The sequence below is a fragment of the Cervus elaphus genome, chromosome 2 (assembly GCF_910594005.1).
Source record: "Cervus elaphus chromosome 2, mCerEla1.1, whole genome shotgun sequence".
NCBI lineage: Eukaryota > Metazoa > Chordata > Mammalia > Artiodactyla > Cervidae > Cervus > Cervus elaphus.
Window position 1 is genome coordinate 14,175,486 of NC_057816.1, and position 12,140 is coordinate 14,187,625.

Here is a 12,140-nt window from a genome sequence, read left to right on the forward strand (position 1 = left end):
CTGAAATCACCCTCCATCCTGAAATCTCCTGCATCCCTCTTTTCTTCCCCCGACACAAGGAGAAACGGTACACAGCTCTGCAAGTTAGTACAATAAAGTATATATTTATACATATGTGTGTGGCTGTGAGTGTAAAATCAAAAGTGGTAAATTAGGAGCATCCATTAGAGCGATTTCAGACCCCACATCATCGGCTGTAAAAAGTAAATGTGACAAGACTCCCACCTGGTGGTACGAGTCAACCATGAAGATATGAAGGAGATGTACTGTTTTCACTAAAAATTAAAGGATGCACCAGAGCCAAACCATTCTCACGATTAAGGTGGTCCCAGGCCTGAAGACACCTCGGCTTGGCCAACTCTCCAAGACTGCCAGAGAATTTGAGTTGAGAGACACTTGTCTGATGAAGACCAGTAATTACAGTAAGGAAAAGTAAAAATGTTAGTTACTCAGTCGTGTCCAACTCTTTGCGACCCCATAGACTGTAGCCCACCAGGCTCCTCTGTCCATGGGATTCTCCAGGCAAGAATACTGGAGTGGAGTAGTGATCCCTGAGACCACCCAGGGATCGAACCTGGGTCTCCCGCATTGCAGGCAGATTCTCTGAGTCACCAGGGAAGCCCCAGTAAAGACTGGACAGTGGAAAAGGGAAAAACACAGGTCACGTCAAGCACGATGACCACAGGATACCTCCTTCAACATTCTCCAGGGACTGGGTGTAAGAAACAGAATGAACATTCAGATTTATGTGTATAATTTTGAAAGATTGCTGTCTCAGACTTGCATGCTGTGATAAAAATGTCTAACTTTTGAAGAAGTTGCTCTGTAAGGGGAAAAAAAGAAAAAAGAAAAAAAAAAAAACTAAGCCGATAAATAGCAAGTTGAACATTGCCACCTGCTGGCCATTTGATGGTAAAGCAAGCAAGACCCGAGTCAGCCATTCCTTTTTGTGGACTTTGTAAGACTCAAAATGCGCAAGAGACTGAATGGCCAGTTACAGTACTGACCACAGATGTTCATCACAGTTACATCCCGGTTGAGATCAACCTTATATGGGGGTGCCCAACAATGAGCCCAAGACTTGGCAGTTAGTCATTGAAAATACAAAGTCGGAACAAAAAATTTTGTTTGCTGCAGCTCTGGGTACTAAAATCAATCAACATCTGGCCAGCAAGAAAGCCTACGTCAATATCAGACTTAAGTTTGTGCTAGAGCCGGTTCTCAGTGATATAAATAACAGAATTGGGAGTGTGCCCACTGAGACTGTAAACACCAGACAGCCAGATGAAGATAGGAAAAATAACCAGAGTAGCTTGTGCTCCGCGGGAACTGGGACATTGAACTTAAAACAGCCTCAAGAATATGAATTAATGATTTTCCATATACTGTGTGAAGTTCCAAATGTTCCAAAAGATGGAATGTTTAGGACTAAGGGAGAATTAAACATAAAAATACAGAGGAGTGCTTGTGTACAAGTGGTGATCACAAAACTCTGCACACCAAAGGGAGTACAAAGGCACGTCAGCACAAAAGTGATATCAGAACCAAACCCTGACTGCTGGGAATCTGAGCTCACTAGTGAGAGAGAGGAGAACCAGGAAATCCTCCCTCTGTTATAGGCAACATGGAGGCCACAGCAGTTAGCCAAAGTTATAAAAATGAACATGAATTGCAGCAAAAAAAAAAAAAAAAAGTATTACTTTGTTTAGAAAAAAGAACTCTGTTTATATTTAAATGCTATCACAGGCTTTTGAGAAAAGTTGTTTATTCCCTTCTTTGAAATCTTTAAAAATGAAAACCTAAAGGTCCTTCCAGCTCAGTAATGCCATGATTTAATCATTGGTTCTAAACAAAGAAACACTAAATCAGTGTAGGATGATGTCACTAGAAAAATATTATATTTAATTGGTAGTTTATGAATGCGACCTTTAGTTAAGAATGCCGTTTCCACCACTTATTAACTGAGTGACCATAAGCAACTTATCTAACCTCCCTAAACCTATTTATCTATGGGACGTCTTTTCAGAGGATTGTCATGGTGATAAAGTGAAATCATGTTTGGGGGCTGTTCAGCACAGTGCCGAGTCATAGCAAGCAGTCAAAAGGTGGATGCTATATTTACCCAAGACTTAAGGAAAATTAAATTTAAATGAGCCTTTAGAACAATGCCTGGCCCAGAGTAAGCACTCACTTTTAACAAAAAGGTATGGATTACAAATGAAATTTGAAAGCAATAAACAGTTTTTTTTTTCCTTAATCTTTACACAGGAGGTCCCATAGTATTTTAAGAAAATTTGTTACCACTAATTATGTGCCTTGGGTAAGTCACTGAAAACTCTACATTTCTGCTTTTTCTCTGCAAAATTTGAGTGGAAGTGGATTAGATAGCCACTAATGGATCTTCCAATTGAAAAGAGATTCTAGAGAATACTAGAGCTTAGGATATATTAAAAATTTATAATATATACTCTATAAAAACCTAATGATAAACTGAGAAATGACCAGTTACTAATAGTTATGAGTTAACTAAAATGTCAACATTCACAACAGATCTGTAGTATTGCTGTTGTTCGGTTGCTAAGTCGTGTCTGATTCTTTGTGACCCCATAGACTGCAGCAAGCCAGGATCCTCTGTCCTCCACTATCTCCTGGAGTTTGCTCAAATTCATGTCCATTGAGTTGGTGATGCTATCTAACCACCTCTTCTTCTGCCGCCCCCTTCTCCTTTTGCCTTCAATCTTTCCCAGCATCAGGGTCTTTCCCAATGAGTTAGCTCCTCGCATCAGGTGGCCAAAATATTGGAGTTTCAGCTTCAGCAACAGTCCCTCCAATGAATATTCAGGGTTGATTTCCTTTAAGATTGACTGGTTTGACCTCCTTGCTGTTCAAGAGTTCAAGACTCTCAAAAGTCTTCTCCAGCACCATAATAGGAAAGCATCAATTTTTTGGCATTCACCCTTCTTTATGGTCCAGTTTTCACATCTGTACATGACTACCAGAAAAACCAAAGCTTTGACTATATGGAATTTGTCAGTAAAGTGATGCCTCTGCTTTTTACTATACTGTCTAGGTTTGTCATAGTTTTCTTTTCAAGAAGCAAATGTCTTTTAATTTTATGACTGCAGTCAGCATACACAGTGATTTTGGAGCCAACGAAAATACCATAAACATAAAAATTCTTTAGTTACTTAAGGACTAATTAAATAATAAATAACTGCTAGATATAGGTTTCAAGACAGACACAGATATTTTAATTTCAATTCTTAATATGTTACCCTTCATATTCAGAGTAAGAAATCATGTAAAAACTTCCTATTCCACATTAATCACAGACACTGAGTCTAAATAATCCCACATTCCAAATCTAAGCACTCCAAATTAATGCTGCTTTACTGTAATTCAGAGGTCAGAAAACTATTTCTGTAAAAGGTCAGATTGCACATATGTTTTAGGTGTGCTTAACCCTGCTCTCAAAGCATAAGAACAGCCAATGTGTAGACCATGCACAAGGCAGCCGTCTTTCAATAAAATATTATGTATGGACACTGATATGTGAATTTCATACCTTTTTCTAGCATCATGAAATTTTAGTTTTCTTTTTCATGTTTTTAATCATTTACAAAATGGGAATAGGAAACATCTTTAGTTTGTGGACGATACAAAAACAGGCAGTGTGCAGGACTCAACTCATGGGCCGCAGCATGCCTCCTCTGCTGTAATTACATACTTGGGGAAAGAACATGGTAAGGTAGGAAATCTGCAACTGGCAGATACCCCCTGGGCATTTCACTGGCTGCTTGTTGCATTCATTCTCTTGTACTGTCTTCACCTACCACTCTCCTGGGGCTTTCACCACAAACCAGGGAACCCCTCTTCTCAGTCCCTGTATACAAGGCACTAGATGGAAGCCTGACACCTTGAGGACACAGTGCTAGTGGCAGGCACAGGCCTGGAGTTACTGGCAAGGCCCACAGGACTGTGGGGAAGGGTGAATCCTGGAGGGCGGACAGAGGCCAGCCATCGGGTTCAGACCCACGTCCTCAACCTGACCTCTCTCCAAAGAACTGTCTTTGGGGACATCTCATTCTGTTTATAAACAATAACTTCCAGAGACTTCCCAATTGAAACCTGGGGGCCCAAGGATGTCTAAGAATTTCCCTGATCAGGTTAAGACTCCCACCTGCAGCCATTGGATTTGCTGAAAGTTTTACTTTCATTATAGGTTTAAAGGATTTGTTAACAAAAGAAACCACTCATTACATACAAATAAAACAATTTCAGTTTCTTGTAGAATATTGGTTGTCTGAGGAAACCTTACAAAACGGTTGAGGAGGCCTTACAAATAGTTGAGAAAAGAAGAGAAGTGAAAGGCAAAGAAGAAAAGGAAAGATATATCCATCTGAATACAGAGTTCCAAAGAATAGCAAGGAGACATAAAAAAGCCTTCCTAAGTGAACAAAGCAAAGAAATAGAGGAAAACAATAGAATGGGAAAGACTAGAGATCTCTTCAAGAAAATTAGAGATCCAAGGGAACACTTCATGCAAAGATGGGCACAATAAAGGACAGAAATGGTATGGACCTAACAGAAGCAGAAGATATTAAGAAGAGGTGGCAAGATTACACAGAAGAACTATACAAAAAAGATTTTAATGACTCAGAAAACCATGATGGTGTGATCACTCACCTAGAAACAGATATCCTGGAGTGCGAAGTCAAGTGGGCCTTAGGAAGCATCACTATGAACAAAGGTAGTGGAGGTGATGGAATTCCAGCTGAGCTTATTTTAAATCCTAAAAGATGATGCTGTGAAAGTGATGCACTCAATACACCAGCAAATTTGGAAAATTCAATAATGGCCAAAGGTCAGTTTTCATTCCAACCCAAAGAAGGGCAATGCCAAAGAATGTTCAAACTAGCACACAATTGCGCTCATTTCACACACTAGCAAAGTAATGCTCAAAATTCTCCATGCTAGGCTTCAACAGTACGTGAACCAAGAACTCCCATACGTTCAAGCTGGATTTAGAAAAGGAAGGGGAACCAGAGATCAAGTTGCCAGCATCCATTGGATCACAGAAAAAACAAGAGAATTCCAGAAAAATAACTACTTCTGCTTTATTGACTATGCCAAAGCATAGTGGATCACGACATATAGTGGATTGACTGTGTGGATCACGACAAATACTGGAAATCTTCAAGAGATGGGAATACCAGGCCACCTTACCTACCTCCTGAGAAACCTGCATACAGGTCAAGAAGCAACAGTTAGAACTGGACATGGAACAACACACTGGTTCAAAATTGGGAAAGAAGTACGTCAAGACTGTATATCGTCACTTTGCTTATTTAACTAAGATGCAGAGTACATCATGCGAAATGCCAGGCTGGATGAAGCACAAGCTGGAATCAAGATTGCAGGGAGAAACATCAATAACCTCAGACATGCAGATGACACCACCCTTATGGCAGAAAGTGAAGAAGAACTAAAGAGTACTGGAAATCTTCAAGAGATGGGAATACCAGGCCACCTTACCTACCTCCTGAGAAACCTGTATACAGGTCAAGAAGCAACAGTTAGAACTGGACATGGAACAACAGACTGGTTCAAAATTGGGAAAGAAGTACGTCAAGACTGTATATCGTCACTTTGCTTATTTAACTAAGATGCAGAGTACATCATGCGAAATGCCAGGCTGGATGAAGCACAAGCTGGAATCAAGATTGCAGGGAGAAACATCAATAACCTCAGACATGCAGATGACACCACCCTTATGGCAGAAAGTGAAGAAGAACTAAAGAGCCTCTTGATGAAGGTCAAAGAGGAGAGTGAAAAAGTTGGCTTAAAACTCAGCATCCAAAAAACAAAGATCATGGCATCCAGTCCCATCACTTCATGGCAAATAGATGGGGAAACAGTGGAAACAGTGACAGACTTTATTCTGGGGGGCTCCAAAATCACTGCAGATGGTGACTGCAGCCATGAAATTAAAAAAGATACTCCTTGGAAGAAAAGCTATGACAAACCTAGATAGTGTATTAAAAAGTAGAGACATTACTTGCTGGCAAAGGTCCATATAGTCAAAGCTATGGTTTTTCCAGTAGTCATGTATGGATGTGAGAGTTGGATCATAAAGAAAGCTGAGTACCAAAGAAGTGATGCTTATGAACTGTGGTGTTGGAGAAGACTCTTGAGAGTCGCTTGGATTGCAAGGAGATCAAACCAGTCAATCCTAACGGAAATCAACCCTGACTATTCATTGGAAGGACTGATGCTGAAGCGGAAATTCCAATACTTTGGCCACATGATGGGAAGAACTGACTCATTGGAAAAGACCCTGATGCTGGGAAAGAGTGAAGGCAGGAGGAGAAGGGGACAACAGAGGATGAGATTGTTGGATGGTATCACCGACTTGATGGACATGAGTTTGAACAATCTCCAGGAGTTGGTGATGGACAGGGAGGCCTGGCGTGCTGCAGTCCATGGAGTCGCAAAGAGTCAGACACGACTGACTGAACTGAACTGATAGAAGATTATTGTTGTTTTTGTTCGGTCACTCAGTCATGTCTGACTCTTTGCACCCCCATGGACTGCAGCAAGCCAGGCTCCTTTGTCCTCCACTGTTTCTCAGAGTTTGCTCAAATTCATGTCCATTGAGTCAGTGATGTTATTTAACCATCCCATCCTCTGTTTCCCCCTTCTCCTCTTGCCTACAGACTTTCCCAGCATCAAAGTCTCTTCCAATGAGTAGGCTCTTCCCATCAAGGGGTCCAAGGTATTGGGAGTTTCACCTTCAGCATCAGTCTTTCCAGTGACGAGTCAGGGTTGATTTCCTTCAGGAGTGACTGACTTAATCTTCTTGCATTTCAAGGAACTCTCAGGAGCCCTCGAAAGCATCAGTTCTTCAGTGCTCAGCTTTCTTTGTGGTCCAGCTCTCACATCCGTACATGACTACTTGAAACCATAGCTTTGACTATATGGACCTTTGTCAGCAAAGGGATGTCTCTGCTTTTTATAGAAGATTATTTGACTTAATGTCAATATACAGTCATCAGAGGAAGAGAAATAGAAACAATAGAGAAAAGTAAGCACAAATATCATCAAAGTGCGCTGACAACTTACATCCAGACTTGAACAGCAATGGCAAGTCCCTGGTTATGAGTAATCTGCAGTCCCAGTTCAGAAAAGGTCCCAGGCTGTATGTCCACTCCATGGGTAAGACTTCAAATTGTAGTTTTGGGGGCTCCTGCTTATAATCCCAGACCACAAACTGATATAATCATCAGTTCGTGCCCCCAAAATACAGGCTTGGTTTTACTTTAACTTTTACAATGGTGTTTGTTTCACCTTGTGAGTCGTAGGATTTCATAAGACCTGGGGGGTAGGCCAGGCCCTTACCGGTTTAAGCGATTCCAAGACCCACTCCTTTTCCTATCTAAAGTGCTGCCTGACTTGCTGTGCTTGCAGGAGGGCAAAGCATCCCAGTGGTCTCCAAGCAGCTCAGAAACAAGGAGAGGTCTGCTCTCCTGCTTCTAAAAACTGAACACTTCCTCCATTTTAATTTCCCTAACAGTTGGCCTCAGGATTGTTTAGGCTGAAGAGCATAGGAATAAGGCAAAATAACATGAGCAGTCTTCTTAATTCTCTAACTCAAATAACAATTCCAGATAGTCCATAGAAATAAAGTGATCAAAGAAACAAGTAATGGGATAAACAATGCAGAAAACAATTTTTGAGCAGTAGGGGATTTAGTATCGAAAAAGTCCCACCACAAATGAGAAGTATGCTCTTGTATATCAGCTCCTACATGCATCAACTTATGGGTAGCAATAATAGTAACAACAGGGTGTTCTATCAAGTTACAATTAGGTTTATCTATGAAACTTTGTAACTGTTTCATTCCTTACAAATGTTAAGTAAGGTTTCTAAGAGAAAACTAATACTGGGAACAGAAAGAGTAGGGAATAACATTTGAGTTCACAATACCTGAGTTCTCATGGATAGAAAGTAACAGGTGGTCCCCTTCCAATATAAAGGATCAACATGTGTCCGTCATCGGAAAAAGTGGTTTCTACCTGATACGAAGAAATCGTTTCTACATTATTGTTTACAATACATAAAAATTGAGGGGCCATTTTCAAAAAACAATGTAGTATAGGATTTAGGGAAGATAGTCCATTCACAAGAGTTGATGAAGTTCTCCAATGAGCAGGAGTCCCAAATGCGAGACATTGGTCCACACAGCAGTCCCTTGGTAAACCCTGTCACAATCCATCAGTCAATGACTGTGGCGATCAAAGCCCAAATAACTCCCAGTGAAACGAGGCAACCAGTGTTCTTCTCCACATGCAGTAGGTAACACGTGACACTGGCACGTGCTGTGCTAACTCTACCATAATGATAGAGTGCCACTTGGCACCAGGCGTTAGTGCGCTTTGTAATACCATTGAGGATAAGCACTCAATGACTGGTAGGAATCCATTCTCTAAATAAGTTTTGCCATGCACACACATTAGTAGACATGACAATTCCTTGGGATTATTCTTTCGAGCAACGTAATGTAATAGATTCTTAGAACAAACAGTCCAATCAAATATGTCAATTAATGACTTAGTTTTGTGGAGCTGGAATATTACTGAGTCATTGAACAACTGTAAAAAAGTCTTTGTTATAAATCAAGCTGAGGTCATGGGGCTTTAACATTATAGGCACCCATTTGGCACTGATAGTTAGTTAAGGCTTGAGCTATATCTTTACCAGTGCTGTCTAATCTAGCAAATAGATACATTTTGTCTACAGAAAATCAAGGTTAAGAAAAGACAGGTCTTGTTTGCTGGGCAGGTGAACTTATCCTGAGTTTGAGTCCAAATTGTGTTTCTCCAGCTGGAGATTCCTCAGTAGCTTTCTTCATAATTTTAATTTTAACACATCCTTGAAGGTTGAGGCATGAATGACAATCCACATTACAGTCAGAATTCCAAGAATAGTCCATTCACGAGAGTAACAGTGACTGATGACACATATTTCCATGCCTCCTGTCCAGGAATCATTAATACGGTCTTATCCATTCCCTGCAGAGTGACACCAGTGGGTCCAGGAGGACTGCTAGGTCTGAGTGAAGCTGCTTCACCCAGACTTTAGCTCCAACTGCACTTATTCCATTTGCAGATCCAAACCCTACATCACCTCTAACTGCTAGATAGGCTGGAAATTCTCCTTTTACTACTTTGCCAATTACACATAGAAGAACCAGAAATTGGGCAATTAGATCATGTGTAGTAATAAATAGATCATCCTTTCCTTTATTCTGTTGAATTACTCAAATTTCTCCGTGGTAGTCTGGGTCTATAACTCCACCATGGACACAGATCCCTTTGAAAACTGAACTGGAGCATTCTTTGATTAATCCAAAGTGTCCGGGAGGCATTTTAATTCTGATACCAATCGAAACAGCAGACATCAATCTTTTAATAGGTCTGTGTTCAGATACAGATACAAATCCAGTCCTGCGACCTCAGGAGTAGCCCAGAAAAGAGAGAGTGCCCCAGGCTAATTTCAAAATACTCAGTTGTCTCAGGATAGAAGTCTATTTTATGAATCTGTCAGTTTGGAATAGTCATTCTCATCAAATGAGTTTCTGATTCTCCTGTAGGTCTATTATATAAAATGTTGAAGGCAGTATTCAAGTTAGTCCTCCAGTTTTTATAAGAGCCCTCTTCAAGTTTAATTAATTGTTTAAGCAAACCACTCATTCTTTCAATCAAACCAGCAGCCTGAGAATAACAATATGAAAGATCCATTGTGTAGTATGTTAATGGGCAAATGCTTGTATAAACTTACCTTTAAAATGTGACCCCTTGTCACCTTGAATATAAAGTAGAACACAATATAAATTAATTATTTCCAATGTTTTAATGGTATTAGTCTGATTGCCTTTCCCAAAATGAATTACCACTGAATATCCAGAATAGGAGTCCATAGCAGTACACACATATTGGCATCGTTTATTTTGAATTAATGGACCAATATAATCAACTTGTCATATCTGCGCAGGCAGCCTGCCACGTGCCAATTGTCCTTCGACTAATATGCCAAGCTTCTCTGCTTAATATGTTGACAAACTGGACATTGTAAAATAACAGATTCAATGAGATCCACAGGTAAGGAAATACCTTGATCCTGAGCCCACCTGTATGTTGCTTTTGTTCCCAGCTGGCCACATTTTTGGTGTGCCCACAAGTCAAACCTTTTAAGTCACTGGAGTGTGTATCAACTTCTACTGCTTGGATATGGGTTTGTTCATCTGTAATAGAGATAGAGCATCATTCATAGAATTTGGAAGACTGAGAGAATCTACTGAAAGATTAGTAGCTCAAACAATTCCCAAATGTCAGACCATAATTCCTTTCCACATAGTTCTCTGGAGTGAATTTGCCAGTTATTCTTTACCCAAAGGGGAAGCCAAGTGGCCAATCCATTGGCTACCAACCAAGAATCTGTATATGTGGCATTCAGTTAAACTCTCTTGCTTAATACCTGGTGAATAGCATATAATTCGGCAAATTGGTTGCTTTTACCTTCCCCAGTACTTGGCAGCAATTTAGTAGTGACAGAATTATTTGCAACCACTTTTCAATAGCAAGTGCATCCTATATATTTACTGATCCATTAGTAAATCATGCATGCTGTTTTTCTTGTGCAGTTAAAAAGAGTCAAATGACTTTCCCATTTTACAGGTGATTCAGATAGATAGCTCATGCTTAATTATATCCTCTTGCTCCAGGCCTTCCATAGAAATCCTTTCATGTAAGACAGCGACCCCATGTGGTCCAGGTTTGGCTTGGTCCTAAATACAACATTTTCATTTGATTATGCTGGACTCCTGGGCTTGCTGAATGCTGTAGGTTTGGGGCGAACTTTGTACCCATTGCATGATTGTCACTTGAGGTCTTAATACTATAGTATAATCTATAATCAAATGTTACATATCAATCAGAGCCCAATAACAAGCCAATAATTGTTTTTCAAAGGTAGTGTCATTTCTCTCTGCCTCTCAGAATTTCCTACTCCAGAAGCCCAAAGGAACTCTCTCCACCTTGTGTTTTTGCCACAAGATCCGTTAGCATACAATTCTCTTACAACACACAAAATTCTACAGCACTGGGTTGTACTGGCCAGAAGTCTAAAGCATGTTGAAATGGACTTTTAGTGGCATCAAAAGTCTATTATCATTAATCACACCACTGAAATTCATTATCTATTCCTAGTTACTTTGTAAAGCAGATTCAGTATCTGACCCAAATGTGGAATACGCTGTCGCCAGATACCAAAGAGCCCTATAAATTTCTGAGCCACCTTTTTTGTCTGGGGAGTTTTAAACTCCATTGTCTATTGTCTATCAGTAGGTAAAATCTCTCTATGTCCTTTAACCCATTGTATCCCCTAAACTTTACAGTCAGACTCCCTCAAAGCTGTTATACCTCTGTGTCCTTATGTGTTTTGCTCAATTTTGGAAAGGATTGAAGAGGCCATTCTTTCCATTCCCGTGCCTCCAGAAGTGTGTTTTCCCACACTGAGTTATTCCTATCTTGTAAATTACCCAGGAAAGATTAGGCGGCATGCTAGGATAGAAAGCTCAGCTTTCTGTGTTTCTCAGAAGCAAGGAGCAGGGACCCTTGGAGAGGATTTGCCAGGACTTGCCCTGGTATTCCATGATCACTAAGGAACGTCTGTCTGTGGGGGCCTCCTCTTTGACAGTAAGAAGCCCTGAGAGGTCACATTCATGTGGATCCTCCATAGATGTTGATGGAGTGGGAGGACTGAAGTGAAGTCACCATCAACTGCACATTAACTGCAGGCACCATAACCCAGGCGGAGAGTCAGGCAGCTGGGGCAGGGGATCGGGCAAAGGACTTCAACGTCCTGACCTCTAGGAATCTCCCTCAAGGACACCTAGGAGCCCATCCTTAGAGAACAGGACCCTCAGGCGAGCTCAGACCTCAGCCATTAGGACTGGGGCATCATCAAGTGCTGCATTTTGTGTTCTTCAAAGAGGTCTGTGGACTATTCCCTTCTCCAGGTTACAGCCCCTCTCACCCCAGGGAGGTGATGTTGCAGGACACCATAATCCACTCGCATCC